General features: G+C 43.9%; 1 protein-coding gene across 1 annotated transcript in view; it reads right to left on the bottom strand.

The window, feature by feature from the left end:
• The window catches only part of PLPPR1 (phospholipid phosphatase related 1), a 119,574-nt gene extending 110,365 nt beyond the window's left edge, over nucleotides 1-9,209 (bottom strand). Inside the window, exon 1 of the mRNA XM_053932278.1 lies at nucleotides 9,124-9,209. The gene's annotated coding sequence lies outside the window, so the exon portion shown is untranslated. The remainder of the gene's footprint in view (nucleotides 1-9,123) is intronic.
• Between the last annotated feature and the right edge of the window lie 5,561 nt (nucleotides 9,210-14,770).

Raw genomic sequence — 14,770 nt, 5'->3', positions numbered from 1 at the left:
GGGTCCTTCACTAGATCCTCAATTCGTTTTTCTACTTCAAACTCCACATTCCTTCTCTAGATTCCAAAGTCAAAAGTTGAATCTTCTCTTCCAAATTCATGGTGCTAACACAACACAGAAAAACAGATAAACCCTTGCACCCTCAACTGGAAATAAACAAAATAAACAACCCCCCCCAATAATGCTATGCAAAGTGGTATATAATTATATGTTTGCAATTTTAAGTAAACATAAAAGAAGATCTCAAAAGAAACAGCTCTACAGAAAAAAAAGAAAATGCTTAATAGTTGTACTTAAATTTTTCAAATTTGAGTAATTTCTGGCAGAAATCTGTATGTTGCAGAATTTTATTTTGCTATGGAAACTGCCTGAATAAGAGAAACAAAGCCACAGACCAACCATTTCTAGTCAAAACTTCCTCCTCTCTCATGCAAATCATACAAGTCCTCGAACAGCTTCTCTTTAAAGATCATATCCTGCAGCACAGGCACAGCTTTTCTCACTGAACACCTGTGAATTAGTAATATTCTGCAACTGCCTTGTGTGATCTGTGACCAGACATAAGTGGTGCCCAGGCAGCTCCCCAGCCCTGAGAGCTGAGCCTGTGGTTGTCCAGGTGCCGCCTCTGATGTGGATTACACCTCCTCTGGGACATGGGCAGCAGGGCAAATTAACATGTCTTTTAGCCACCTCAGCATCACTGTTACAGCTCCTTTATAAAGCTCAAGCTGAGTATCACTGAACCCCTAATTTCCTTTTCTTCCACAGCTGCTGCTGTCCTTATCTAACCTCAGGTACCGGAGCGTTTCTGAGCTGTTTCTGTGATGTTTGGGTCACTGGCTGCACGCGCTGGGGCGTGCACCAGGGCAGCAGCAGATGTACTGTGTGTGACAGCCCCACACAAACAATGGCATCTCTCCCCTCACTGCTGCAGCAGTGCCTGAAATGATTATTTACAAATTATTTGTCTCGTGCATTTTTGGCAGCCTTACAGTAATAATGTGGTGGCCACAATCCATGACACACCTCTAGCTTTCCCAAAACCACAGGCTGCGCCAAAGGGCTGCCCTCTTCTGATGCTCATCAGCACAGAAAACCAACCTGCAACCATGAAGCCAGGACACCACTTAATGGCTGGAATGGATGATCTTACAGGCCTTTTCCAGCTTCAGTGGCTTTATGATTCTATGTTTGCATTCAGAGTATGTAGCCTGTGCAGGCAGCAGATAGTAGGGTCTCAGTGAAAGCCTCAGGAAGCTGGGTATTTCTTGAGTGGCACTTTATTTTTCTGGTATTTGATCTGCTGAAAGACACTACCTGCTTGTGATGACTTTCATGACTAGCAAATTGTGTTATATCTACTCATATCTTTTGAAATAGCATTCACTGTATTCTCAAGATAACTGAGAACAATTTGTGTGAGTGATGCAAGGATGTGAAACCATCAGTTTGTGGCTTACATTTGCATTGTGAAGAACTGAAATTCCCTTGACTCAGACCAGTGTTTGAAGTATAATGCTGGAGACTGGTTGTTTTTGTCTGACCTGGTTCCTGCTTTTAAGAAACATACCCATTATAACCATATATTTTTTAAGTGGAACCCATTCTACCAGCAATTCAAATCCCTGAATACATCAGTTGCTACAATTAACCAGTGACAAGCAATTTTTCACACCCAGTTCTTTAAAATCTGTTCCACTTTTCACCAAGATTGATTACAACCAGAAGTTCTGCAATCTAGCAAAGGTTTGAGCCACTTGACATCTCCCTAAGTCACAACAAAGTGATCTGCACACTCTCCTGTTCAGCACATGTGTGTTTTCCTTGTTGAACAACAGCATTCCCAGCAGAGTGAATAGCAGGACACCTCCTCAAGTGTCTCCTTCAAAAGCACTGGTGTGCTCAAAGTAATCTGTGGGCATGGTCCTTACAAAGAAAAAAAAGACATTTGGGAACACTTTGCTACAAATGGCATTTGGGGGCAGACTGCGGGGCTGTTACCCCACGGCTCTGTATTTTGTAGGCTGTCCTGCTCTTGTCCTGCTTCTCCTCGGGTCTGCTTGCTGACCATGGTACATCACCAGGTAGGAGATCTCCTAGCACAGGAGACCACGAGCTTGTACAGCAGGTTTGCTCTGCGAGAGGCAAGACTCCTTCACAAGACTGTGTAAACTTTAAATTGTTCTTCTGGCTTCATTTATCCAAATTGCTGTCACAACAGTGTTATTCTGACAGGGTAATGAGTGTATTTCATCAGTATTACAAGCAATCTTTGAGCACAAAAGAGAGTGATTTAGGTGTTCTAGAGAAGAAAACGTATCCTTTTACAACTACTCTTCATTTTTCCAATATTTTGCCTTTCTCCCATAACTTATTCTCATGAGATGCTCTAAAAATCCCAGTTGCATTATACAAAATTATATTTTTCAAGTTTCCTGCAAAATATCTCAGTTAATTAAGAACAAATAGCTTAGTTTCTCTTCAGTTCACGTTTTACTAAATGTCCCCCTCCACGCACAATGAATGGAACAAAGTCTGGAACAAGCAGAAAAACAAGTTACCATAGAAGAGCTACCAGCAATTACTTACTAAATACAATAAATTATTGTATATCTGGAAATTAAATGTACTTCATTTTGTTTTCACTGAGTATTTTACACGTGTGGGTGACAGAAGCACAGAGCAGAATACAAATGTGGTAAAATTGTCTCTTGCAGTGTCTGTGTTTCCATTGAAGTTGGATTTTTTTTCTCCTCCTCTCCTTTTGATAAATTTAAACTGATGGATGGTGAAGCAGGATTCTGATTAACTGGAACCTCAGTTAAGCAGCAAAAAGCAGCAGAACAAACATCTGGAAATTTCACACTGCAATCTCATGCTCCTGTTTGAGTTACTCAACAGAGCAGCTCTTCTAAGAGGGTCCAACCCTCAGTTTCTGTAGAAACCTGTCAGCTTTGAGAGGCATTCAGGTCCACTCACATGAGAGTCTGCCAGGGCCAACCAGACATGAGATTCAGACATGCTTCTGGAGACTTATACGACATCTGTCTTCAGACAGGAATTAAGCTTTATTTTGCAATTGTGCAGAGCTCAATTTCAAAATCACTTCCGCCCTCTGAGGTTCTAACAGTGGACTTAGAGCTATTAAGAGAGTTGGTGTCTCACAGGCATTTGCCATGATTTCTGTAAAACCTCTTTGTCTTCAATGGCACGAGCCATTAATGATAAATGTTGCTACCCCATTGGATAACTTTTCTGAGCAAAGGATCAGCCTTCCACTTGCTAGAGCACAGCAAAGAGAAAATAAAGTCAAAGATGGCGTTGTCAAGGCTATTTAAACATATGGCCTAAAGGAGTAGAGGATGTATGGCAGTGTGGCACACTGTATGGTCTTGAATAACACTGATACCCTCTAAACAAGAAAAGCAGAAACCCTACTTCAAAAGCAAAGGATAGCCAAGTCCCGCAGCTAGCTTTAAACCTCTATCTAGCAGACACACTTCTGTTATTTGGCAATGAGTGGCATGACTTTATAGTTTATGCTGGTTTTCAGATCTCTAGAGGAGATGTTAAATCAATGATCAGCACGTTTCTGCACATAGATCTGTCTTGAAGCTAATTCTCATTCTGCTTAAGATAACATAGCACAAATCCTTCAGGAAAATGGATCAAAACACTGTCTTATACATATAAGTCCATTCTGTCCCCACTCCTCTACCTGTGACCACCCCCTTCTGACTAAGTTCTTGATCAATCTGGTACAATTTTCACCATAATCAGAAAGTATGGCAGGTCCACAACACATTCCACATGCTCTTATGGGATGTCATGCACCCTACACTAATGAAGCTTGACCCTTTTGAAATAAAATACAGAAAAAAAACTTGGGTAAGTTATCTTGCGCTTCAAGAGGTTGGGCAGACATTGGTCCACTTGCTTATTAGGGAAAAAAGTAGTGCAACAAGTCAGCTATAGGAACAATGCTACCCTCCATTCTCTAGACTGTGTGGAATTGCCCCATCACTATTACCTGTGATTCATAGAATCATAGGGTTGCAAGGGACCTTTAAACATCATCTAATAGCAAACCTTCTGCCATGAGAAGGGACACCTTGCACTAGACCAAATTGCTCAGTGGCCTTGAACACTTCCAGGTATGAGACATTCACAACTCTGGGCAACCTGTTCCAGTGCCTCCCCACCCTCAGACTAAAGGCTTTTTCTTCTAAAATCTAATTAAACCTATCCTGTTTCAGTTTGAAGCCATTCTCCCCTATCCTGTCACTACATGCTTTTGTAAAGACATCTGGTTGCTTACAACACAGGCCAGATATTCAGCTCTGTTTTGACAGGTACAGGCTACCAATAAAGCAGTTTTCCAAGAAGGGAGAAAACAGTTGAATGCTGACCCCATATCTAACAACCCAGATAATGCTTATTCAGAATAGATAGTAGAAGTCAGATTCTGTAGCCTCTCCTTTTCAGCCCCATGTCCATCCAATAGATGTTGATGGTAGCAGAATTTTTACAAAAGCATGAGATTTTCAAAATCAGGACATTCATTGTAGTGCAACAGACAACAGTGCCCATCACAATGGTTCTCTCAGCTGCTGTCAAGCAAACATTTCTGAAAAGCACCACTGAAAAACAAGTTTCACTCTGGATATGCAAACCTAGCAAACAACACCTTAATAGGGAAGAGAGAATATGTGAGTGAGCTATAGCACCAACTCCAATGACAATAAACATGCTGGTCATTATTTCTGTGTTTATGCTCCATTCCAAACATTTATCTATTAAAAACTCCAAGAGCTTTAGGTGTTGTTCAGAAAACATCTGGGTTTCCAAATTGATGTTGGCACTCAGTCTTTTCAGTGGTAAGATTAAAAACAAAACAAAAAAAAACCAAAACCAAACCAAACCAAAACATTTTAAAAAATGCCCTGTGATGGTACATGGCTAAGTCTGAAGAATTCGAAGTAACATCAAGTGAGGCTATCTGAAGAGCATGTAATTCCTCCAGGGTGGGAAAATTCAAAGCACAGAGCATCACTTATATACAGGCAGAGACATAGCAGACCCTATGCAGCAGGCTCTGGAGAACTAACCTCCCAGCTGCCAAACAGAGAACTGAACTGAACTGATTTAACTCACATGAGAATCTCACCTGGGAAGACATGAGTCTAAAACATGGCAAAGATTTCAAAGGAAGTCATAACCTGGGGTGTCCTCACTTACTCGCTTTCTACGAAATAAGCATTCTGGTTTCAGACACTCAGAACAAGGTGGCACAGCTGATTTCACCACCCTTGTGTCTAAGTGTCGTGGCTTGAAATAGAAGTGATTTTTTTTTTCAAAAAGTTAAGTCAAACCAATCAGTAGTCAAGTTTAGATATTGGCACCTAGAGTGACCACTGAAAGTATGGACACGCCTCTGAGAACACAGGGGGTTAAAAGCAAGAACTCCCAGGAGAACTGTCTCTTTGGTTCCGGTCATCAAAGAGTGCAGACTCTCCCCTGCCCAGCCATGGGCTGGGTGGGGGAGGGGAAGCCACGTGGCCTGGTCCAGGTAGGCCGAAAGAGCTAAAAGTCTAGAACTGAGCCAGCTCCTGCAGACAGAAAAGTAGAAAGAAGCAGAGATGCCTTTGTCCCCACCCCCCAGAGAGAAAGAGACAGAGAGCCCGACGGCACCGGGAAATTTGCCGGCAGAGGAGAAGGAGAAAGGGGGGGTGATGCCCAGTGTGGGAGTCGAGAATGCTGGACAGAGATTTCAGCCGTCCAGGGAGTCTGAACTTTTAACCCTTTCCTGGGAAATGAGGGCTTTATAAAATATTACTCCTCCTCAGTTTGTAGTAGAAGAGAGACAGTCCAGGACCTGAGATGTTAGAAAAAGAAATTTTTAAGTAGGAAGAGATGATGGAGTAGCTTCTGGCTAGACTTTTCTTATTAGCCATAAACTGAACCAAATTCTCCTGCAATAGAGACTGCATTTTAGGGGGATGCAGTGGTGACCCAAGGAGACCTGCTTCAGCAACCACCAGCACAGGAATGGCAACTACAGAAGAAAGCTGAAGAAAAAATAGTAATGCCCTCTATCTTCAGGAAGAAGATGACCTCTGTTCCTGGACCCTTGGCCCCAGGGGAAAATGGGGGGGGACTGTAGTCCCAAGATGAGAAGCTGAACTGTTGTATCTTTGGGTCCGTGGCAAAGCATCCTTAAAAGATCCCTATGAGCAGTCTGTCCATGCACGGTGGTGAGAGCACTGTGACATGGAAAGGAGAGTGTCACACTGGCAGATTTTCTCCGGGTGGTTGCCATGTGTAACATAAAAACACAAGAAGTAGCAACTGTATTTCCTGGGGGGTCTGTGGCACAAGAGAGACTTCTCTCTCCCTTAATAGACTAAATATTGATTATCTGAAGAGTAGTAATTTAATCAGGAATCCCGAGTAATGTTTCATAGTAGTTGTTTTAAAAATTAAGAAGAGGGGTGGTTTAGAGGGTCTTCATCCTAGATTTAATGTGTCTTTTAGCAGTAGTAGTATTTTAATAAAGTTTTTTCCCTTGTTATTAAGCTTAAGCCTGCTCTGCTCTATTCCTAATAACATCTCACAATATTTATTTAAGAAAGTGTATTTTCATGAAAGTGCTAGCATTGCACCAGTATCAAACCATAACAGTAAACTAGTCGAGAATTGACCATGTATCACAGACTTGCTGGGCACAAACCAGGACAGAGTGAAAAGACAAGTACATAAATCTTCTGGCATCAGCACTACAGAATTTATCTTTGTTCCACCTTTATTTTGAGGAAACAAAGATGGGGGAAAATAATCTTGAAGGCAGATCTTACTCTTGAAGAGTCACCAATTGGAAAAGTTTCTTTTACCATAACTTTGGCCAGTACACATAGGACAGCATGAGTGGAAAAAAGAAATGTTTCTTTTAAGCACTGATGACATGTAGCTGTTTTCCATTAGAGAAGTTTGCACATCTTGAGGGTCTAGTGCCACAATAAGTGATAATTCCACAATGAAATCCCAAAGTGATATTCACAATAGCTCCTTATGAACACAATTGGAAAAACAAATGTCCTCCATGCTGTTTTATTATCCACACAACTGCAAGATATTTGTGGCTGCAGAAAGTATTAAGAAGAAAAACTAGAGCACAGGAAAGTAGGCTAGTCAGTTCAACATACTATCTGATGGAAGTAATAATTATAGATATGTCTGCCAATTTAAAAAAAAACTCACAAAGTACAATGGTAGGTAAACTCTTACCATTGAACAAAAAGGCAGGGAAGAGTGAGCAAAGAAAAAAAAAATTACAACCAAAGCTGGGAAAGAAAACTGAGGTACAGTACTAAATATAAAATCCACTGAAAATTCGGAAGTCTCCTTCTGCTATGAACTCTCTCAACCCAGACAAAATGTCTCCAGTTACAGACCAAGCAAAAGGTTCTGTAACCAAGCAGATGTGACTACATGACTGAAGAATTAAGGATATGGCTCCCTACTAGTTCCTTCTCTCCTCTGGTGCTTCACCAATCAGAAAAAAAAAAAAAAAAATCTTTATTGTGTGTTGAAATAGGTTAATAAGCACCAACATACAGTACAGTTTTGACCAGATTCTTGTAGTAATTCTACACATGGATACATATACATATGAAACAAATTCACATCCACCATATAAAAGGAGAAATGCCACTTGATATCATCCTTGCTGATACATGTTTGTTTAGTTATCTTTTTCAGCATCACTGGTTTTCTACTCAGAGTGGGCAAAAGCCAACATTGAAATATGCCACGTGAGAGTCAACAATGAAAGAAAGGAATACAAATAAATATGGGAAGGTAGTAAGGAGCTGTTGTCATAGTTCCCAGTGCTTGACAGATCCTCAGTTGATGTAATTTTTGTTCTTTTTCCTCCCGTGTCAAGCCTTGAAAGCAGATTCTCTTCCTGTACAGTATATTCAGATTTACCTGTAGACAAATGCATAAAGGACTTCCCCCAAGGTCTTACCAAGTCTTTATTTTCAGAAACAACCAACCTAAAAATCAGACCTGAGGGCAGCAGACATGACTTAAAAGAGAGGGAGGTCCACAGCAATGTCCTCAGATTAAACAGAATACTGAAATTTAAAGGCTGAGGGGAATCACACTAAGTAGCCTCAGCCTCAGAGGTAACCCCTTCTGCAGTAACTCCTATGGAAAGCTACCTTCCCAAAGCAGGCACAAAACCCCCATTGTACAAGAATGAAAGGTTTTAAAAAACACTCAGTCTTGTGCCCAAGTAGGAACAGGCAGAAATCTGTACAAAGAGCCGTAATCTCTGTTTTTTCTCACCATGCCCACCTCATTTGCAGTATTGGGGATATCTGTTGGGGTCCCTGCTCTGTCCCAGGTGCCTTCATGCCCCACAAAAGACCACACAGCATGCAGGACGAGCGCTGTTACTCTGACATATTTATTTCTCAAGTACTCACCCACAAGGAGCTAGAGAACTACTGTACAACCTTAGAGCTTGGAGTGGAAATATCATCTCTCTGCCAGCAAACTGACATTGACAGCTGATTAAAATGCCTGCATTTCTCTCCTTTCCCCACCACGGAGGTTTTGCAGAGATGCAAAAAGACCCAGTGTCAGGGGTCTCTCAAAGCATCCAAACCTGACAGGCACATCGCACACGGTGACATTTTAGCATCTGCTCCAAAGCATCTCTCCCCGCATGCAGCGCGTCCATCACGCCCTGCTGCCGCCGCCGCAGCCTCCTCCCGAACCGCAGCCCACCCGCACGGCCCCGCGGCTCGGCGGCACCGGCGGCGGAATCCTTTGCCGGGAGGGGTTCTCGGGGGTGTTCCCGGGAGGATTCCCGAGGGAAAGGGCGGGAGAAGGTCCACTCAGCACCTGCCACGGGAAAAGCGGCGATGCCCCCGCGCCGCTCCCGCCATCCTCGACACCGACCCCACCGCATCCCGCATCCTGCATCCTGGCCCGCTCTGCAGCACGGCGCGGGGAAGCCTCCGCCTTGCCTCGCCCCGGCCCCCGCCACCCCCCCGCAGCCCCCTCGTCCGCCGGTCCCACAGGGGCATCCCCCGACGGGCCCCCGGCCCCGCTCACCCCGCGGCGCGGCGGCCCCGCTACGGGCAGCGGTCTCCGGGAGGGCGGGCGGGCAGCGCTCGCCGGCCGGGCATCGTGGTCCGCCCTCCGCCGCGGCGGGGAGGGCCGGCTCCGGGACTCCCTCCCTGCGCCGCCTGCTTCCTCGTCCTTCTCGCCCCTTCCCGCCTGGATTCTCCGCAACGCTGCCTGGAGAAGAACAGGCTCAGCTCCCTCCCTCTGCCGCTCCTCCTCTGCTTTCCCGGGCACCGGACCCGGCTCCAGCCCCCGCCTGGCGGCGGGGCGGAGGGAGGGGACAGGGGCCGGCCAGGAGGGGCGGGCGGAAGGGAGGGGTGAGAGAGCGGGACCCCCAGAGCCGCCGCGATTTCCCAGCTCGACCTCTTCCCCGGGGCTGTCCCCTCCCTGTGGGCAAAAGCAGGATCCGGCGTCCGGGGACATCGCTACCTGTCCTCGGCGGTGGCCGGCGGACTCTGGAGGCAGCCGGACATCTCTCCCGGTTGCTCCTGCCCCAGTCCCGCAGAGGGGAGCACGATGCCCCGGGGGCTTCGCCGGCATCACAGCAGCAGGACTGCATCGGGGGCAGAGGGATGCGGTCTGGTGCTCCCGGGATACCCTGGGCTAGAGGAGCCCTACAGCCTGGAGCAGAGCGGCGACAATGAGGTGGGATGCAGGTCCTGGTCCAGGCGTTGGCCGTACTGGCGTGCCTCCTTCCCCATGCCTCATGCAGGGCACCGGGCAGGACTGCAACGCTGCTGCACGGTGGTATTGTCTTGAACCCTAAAGGTACCCATGGCCTTGGTTAGGTCCACCTGGGAGCTACCAGGATACTGAACTCATGGTATCCAACAGAACCTTGTCCTCAACAAACTGCCTTAGGCACTTAGAACACAAGCAGAGGAGCTTATGCTTTCTCTGTCTTAGGCTCAGATTTGCTTCCAACTCACAGATGTGTTTCTGTAACTGAGAATGGTACCACCCCAATTACATTCCAGATAAATTCCTAGTTGGCAGGGCAAAGAAATACGTGACCCAGGAGTTACTCTACTGCAAATGAGCACAGAGTCCTGGCTTCCCACAAGTGTGTGACATGTTCTTGTAAATATGCCTTAAGTGTAAAACTGGAAAAAAAAAATAGCACCCACAAGCTAGAGTAAATCATGCCAACATAATTTTTATCTGTGGATCAATGGAATTTAATTCCTCAGTTGCCAAGATACGTTGCAGAACTGTTTTTGGGTATTTATTATCCCACCATTTCATGGACAGGGTGCCCTGTGCCACATGACAGTGATATGACTTGCCAGAGACCACCACTACACCCAGACTGTGTGTGACTAGTGTGGACCATAGGCCACATGGACAGAGGAGTGCAGCCAGATGAGTAGGGCAGAGTTATTCACTGAAGGTTTGAAAAGTGTTAAGTTTTGTCTGCTGCAACGCAGAGGAAAACATTTGTGTATCCAAAGCCCTTCTCCTTTGTAAAACACCAGGAGCACAGGCACAGCCCACTGAAGGATGAGAGGTATCTGTTCATTTAAGCCATGCAACAGCATCAGTATTTTTGGTCTGGTCATACCCAAAGACTGATATTTACCCAAGAAATCAGTCAAATTGCATTAATTTCAGGAATGACAGCATGGAAACTTAACATGAGAATGTCTTTTTTGCAGCTTTCCATGCCTGCAGTATCATTGTTTCTTCCATTGTTTCTCTCCAAAAGAGGCATCTAATGTCCTTGGTGGATGTAGAGGAGGCAACGCAAAGCACTAACATACCTTTTTGCTCTTTCCCCACTTTATGTCATCACCAAACCTAGTAGAAGCAGAGCATGAAGGCATGATTTGTTTCCTCCTGCTTTTTGGTCATAAGGATTTCAGACCCACTTGCATTTTGGGGAAGCTCAGCTGGGTATGAGGTTTTCTTTCCTAGTGTGGTTGTTGTGTGGCTTTTGTGGAGCTAAAGCAGTAGCAACAAAGGCTATTTTTAGCATAAAGTAGGCCAGGCAGTTCCAGAAGATGTATTAATAGGAGGAACATTTCAGAACAAAACAAGCAAACAGAAGAGAAAACAAACTGAGAAGTGTAAACACAAATAATCTTTTACCAGAATCAATTGCTAAATGGTAAATATGAGGAACAGCATCCTCTGTCTCAGAGGACATGACCCCACCCCATAGCAAACAAACTAATGCAGTCTCTTATCAATGTGTGTTACCTCCAGAACAATCAAAATATCTTGTTTTAGCACCATGCACCTGTAGTGGGATTTTTAGAGATGCACAGTTTGTCAGATTGCAGTATGCATTTGTTTCCCAGAAAAAGCATGCCTAGCCTGGAAGTTTAAATAGATATTAATCTCCTTCTCAGAGATCACTACACATTTACACAGTGTGTAGCTGGTACCCAAAGTGTGTTGCCCAACTTGCTGAGAGAATTCACACCCACGTTTGTAGTGAAATCCTGTGGGCAATGCGCAGTGTGGCAAGTACATTTCTCTCTCTGTCAGGATTTTTTATTGAGGTGCACAGAGAGAAATGAAAGAGAAAACAATTTCTATTTCTGCTCCTTGTTTTTCTCTTGTGGAATGTATTTGGAGAATTGTTTACCCAGAGTGAGCACTTGGTTGGATCATGGTGGATTGTTTGGGCCTGATGGCCAATCGGATCCACCTGTGTCTGGGCTCTGGAGAACAGGGTCACGAGTTGTGAGTTAGTTAGATATGATAGTTAGAGAAAGTAGCATGTAGTATTTAGTATCCTCTTTTATATAGCATATTAATGTATTATAACATAATTATAATAAAGCAATCATTCAGCCTTCTGAAACAGAATTAGACATCATCATTCTTCCCATTAAGTTCACCAACATCTACAACACGCAGCTCTCTGCAATAGGCAGAAAAGAGGCAAGGATGTGTACTGTAGGAGAAAGATTCATATTTTGCTGCTAAAAGCAACAAATCTCAGTTTTCGATCAATGATAATTCAGTAGAAGGCATAGGTATCTGTAATCTCCTTTATCCTTGCTGGAGTTTGAAGACTGGATTGCAACAATTCAGCAGCCTGTAAATCTTTGTGGAAGAATAAGTGCAGCAACATTCATCATTCATCACAGACGTGTACTTGCCATATAGACTCACAGGGCTGGTTTTTACCTTTTTTTTTTTTTTTTTTTTTTAACGTCTGGTAGTACTTGGGTATCTTTTTTCCATTAGAAGTTCCAGTAAGACATTTCACATTCTGACTCTTGTTACAGTCATTCCACTGAAGCCAGTTGCAGAACATGCTGAATGCTGTTTGCTTGCCTGAGTGTTTGGGTAGATGCAATCCAGAGATCCAGGACAATCTGTGTCACCATAATCATATGTTACTCCATCAAGTATTGTAGTAGGATGCTTGTAGTGACAACACAAGTGTTTGCTGTATATAGCCTGCATTTGCTTGCTGCTAATTTTGTGAGACAATTTACTCAAAAAGCAGAAAGAATCAGCACTTTTTGCTTTATTTCTCTAATTGACAAGTGCATCTCTGTGTCTCCATCTGACTTTTTTCCACAGCAGTGTGAATACATACAAACTTTCAGATGAAGTGATGTCAGAATTTATTGCATAAGAATTCAACCTAAGGCCTCACTGTTACTACCTGTCCATAAATTTGCCCTGATGGTCTTTTCAGTTACAAAAGTGTAGACTTTTTTGCATAGCTTTTTGAATCCACATCAACTTCTAAGTGTTTCACTATTTCACAGAACAGCCACACCTAATTCAAGCCCACACTTCTTGATGCACAGAGCAAGAAAATGACAACATACATATGCACAGACCAGACTGCAGCTGGAGGATTTGTGTAAAAGCCATAGAGGTGAAAAGTTTGCAACCAATATAACAAAAAAAAAAAAAAAAAAAAACAAAAAAAAAAACCAACCAGTTTTAGTATTTTTTTTTTAAGCTGAATACATTCTGTCTAAGAACAGTGCACTTACTTAATTATCTTTGCCACTTGCTTGTCAGGCAGCAATGACTGGTTACCAATTCTACCCCTGCCTGAGCAAAATTAGGATACAAGTCTGCAAAGAACCTAAAGCTAAGTGTGTGATAGTGATGCCAGTGATGTCACTCTGGAGAGCAGGGGCTGACTGCTACGGAGCTGGCAGAGAATTCATGCTTGGCAGATCGGTTTTCACTATGCTTTATTTTCTCCTGCTGTCTTGAAATGACATTGCGTGCACATCCCTAATTGCTAGCCAGAGACTTAATCATACCACTGTTTTGGCGACAGATGTTCCTGGTTAAGGAAATGCAGTACACTTAATTGTGTAAGTCACTGTAATCTCAATAGCAGACCACATTGCTGTGTTGTAGAAACACAGAATGGTTTGGGTTGTAAGAAACTTTTAAAACCATCCTGTTTCAATCCCACTACCATGGGCAAGTTTACCTTTTACTAGACCTGGTTCCTCAGCTGTAGTACTAAAGTCTCTTAAAATCCAGATTTACATGTTTACCTTATATCACAGACAGAAAAATCAGTTTTTCTAATATCTGAGAGGGCCTCAGTATGCCACCATTGTATCTGGAAAATTCCCAAGGGGCTAGGAAGGAAGCAGCATCCCTGACTGGATGTGAGACTCCAAATGAAGCACTTGACCAGGCTGCAGAGGCGCCATAAGAAGTGGTGAATATCCTATCCTTGGAAACATTCAAGGTCAGGCTGGACACAGTACTGAGTAAACTGATCAAATGGAGGGTGTCCCTGTGCAAGGCAAGGGGGTTAGAAGGAGGTGGCCCTTAAAGGCCCATTCCCATCCAAACCATTCTGAGATTCTGTAAGCCTGTCTTCACAGCAGCCAGGCTGAGAGGCCAAGCCCACCTGAGTTGAACAGTAGCCCAGGCAAGCCTCTCACGAGTAACTATGAGCGACCTGTCAAATTGCCAAAGTCCTGAAATAGGTCACAAACGCTTTCGGCCAGATTAATAGTCTCCCAGCTACTGCAGTCTGTGGTGGAATGCTGCTCAGACCTGGGGAGAAGAGATAGTAGCAGAGAAGCATTGAGGATTTCCTCTCACTCTTTGCAGACGAGGCACTGCATAGCTAATTAGTCACAGGAAAACGCACCATCTGTTTTGCCAATGTAAGATAACAGTACTCCAGCTTCAGGGAGGACCAGCTTCCTAAAAAACACCATACCCAAACCTTTCTTCAAATGGACTCTTTTGGCCACAGGGGACATGTGATGTAAGCTGCTGTTTCTCATTAAACACTCAGTAGGCTAAATGCAAAGACCAGTTTCTTATCGGACATCAAAGGATTCAAGCATAATACACAAGTTAAAACTCACAGAGAGGGAATAGACTGATTTCTGACATGTCACACTGCTGCTACAGGTATGAAAATCCTATAGCTGCAGAAAAAGTCTTCACCATGGAGAAGATTAGCAGGGAATGGGAACAAAGAGATGTGTGTATACAATGGGTAGCACACTTTGCAGAGAATAATCCAAATTCTTCACTCTTTAAGGAGTGAGGGACCAGCTTTCTGCTTTTCAACATCAGATTGATGCTTTCCAGCAAAATAAAACCCAAACTACCTCTATATGTTTACATATACACACACAAACAAGGCTGCTGATCGAGCATAATACACCTAAGTTTG

This window comes from Vidua chalybeata, chromosome Z, assembly GCF_026979565.1.
Source record: "Vidua chalybeata isolate OUT-0048 chromosome Z, bVidCha1 merged haplotype, whole genome shotgun sequence".
Lineage (NCBI taxonomy): Eukaryota > Metazoa > Chordata > Aves > Passeriformes > Viduidae > Vidua > Vidua chalybeata.
The sequence above is the reverse complement of the archived record's forward strand: the minus strand, read 5'-3'. Positions and strand labels throughout refer to the sequence as shown.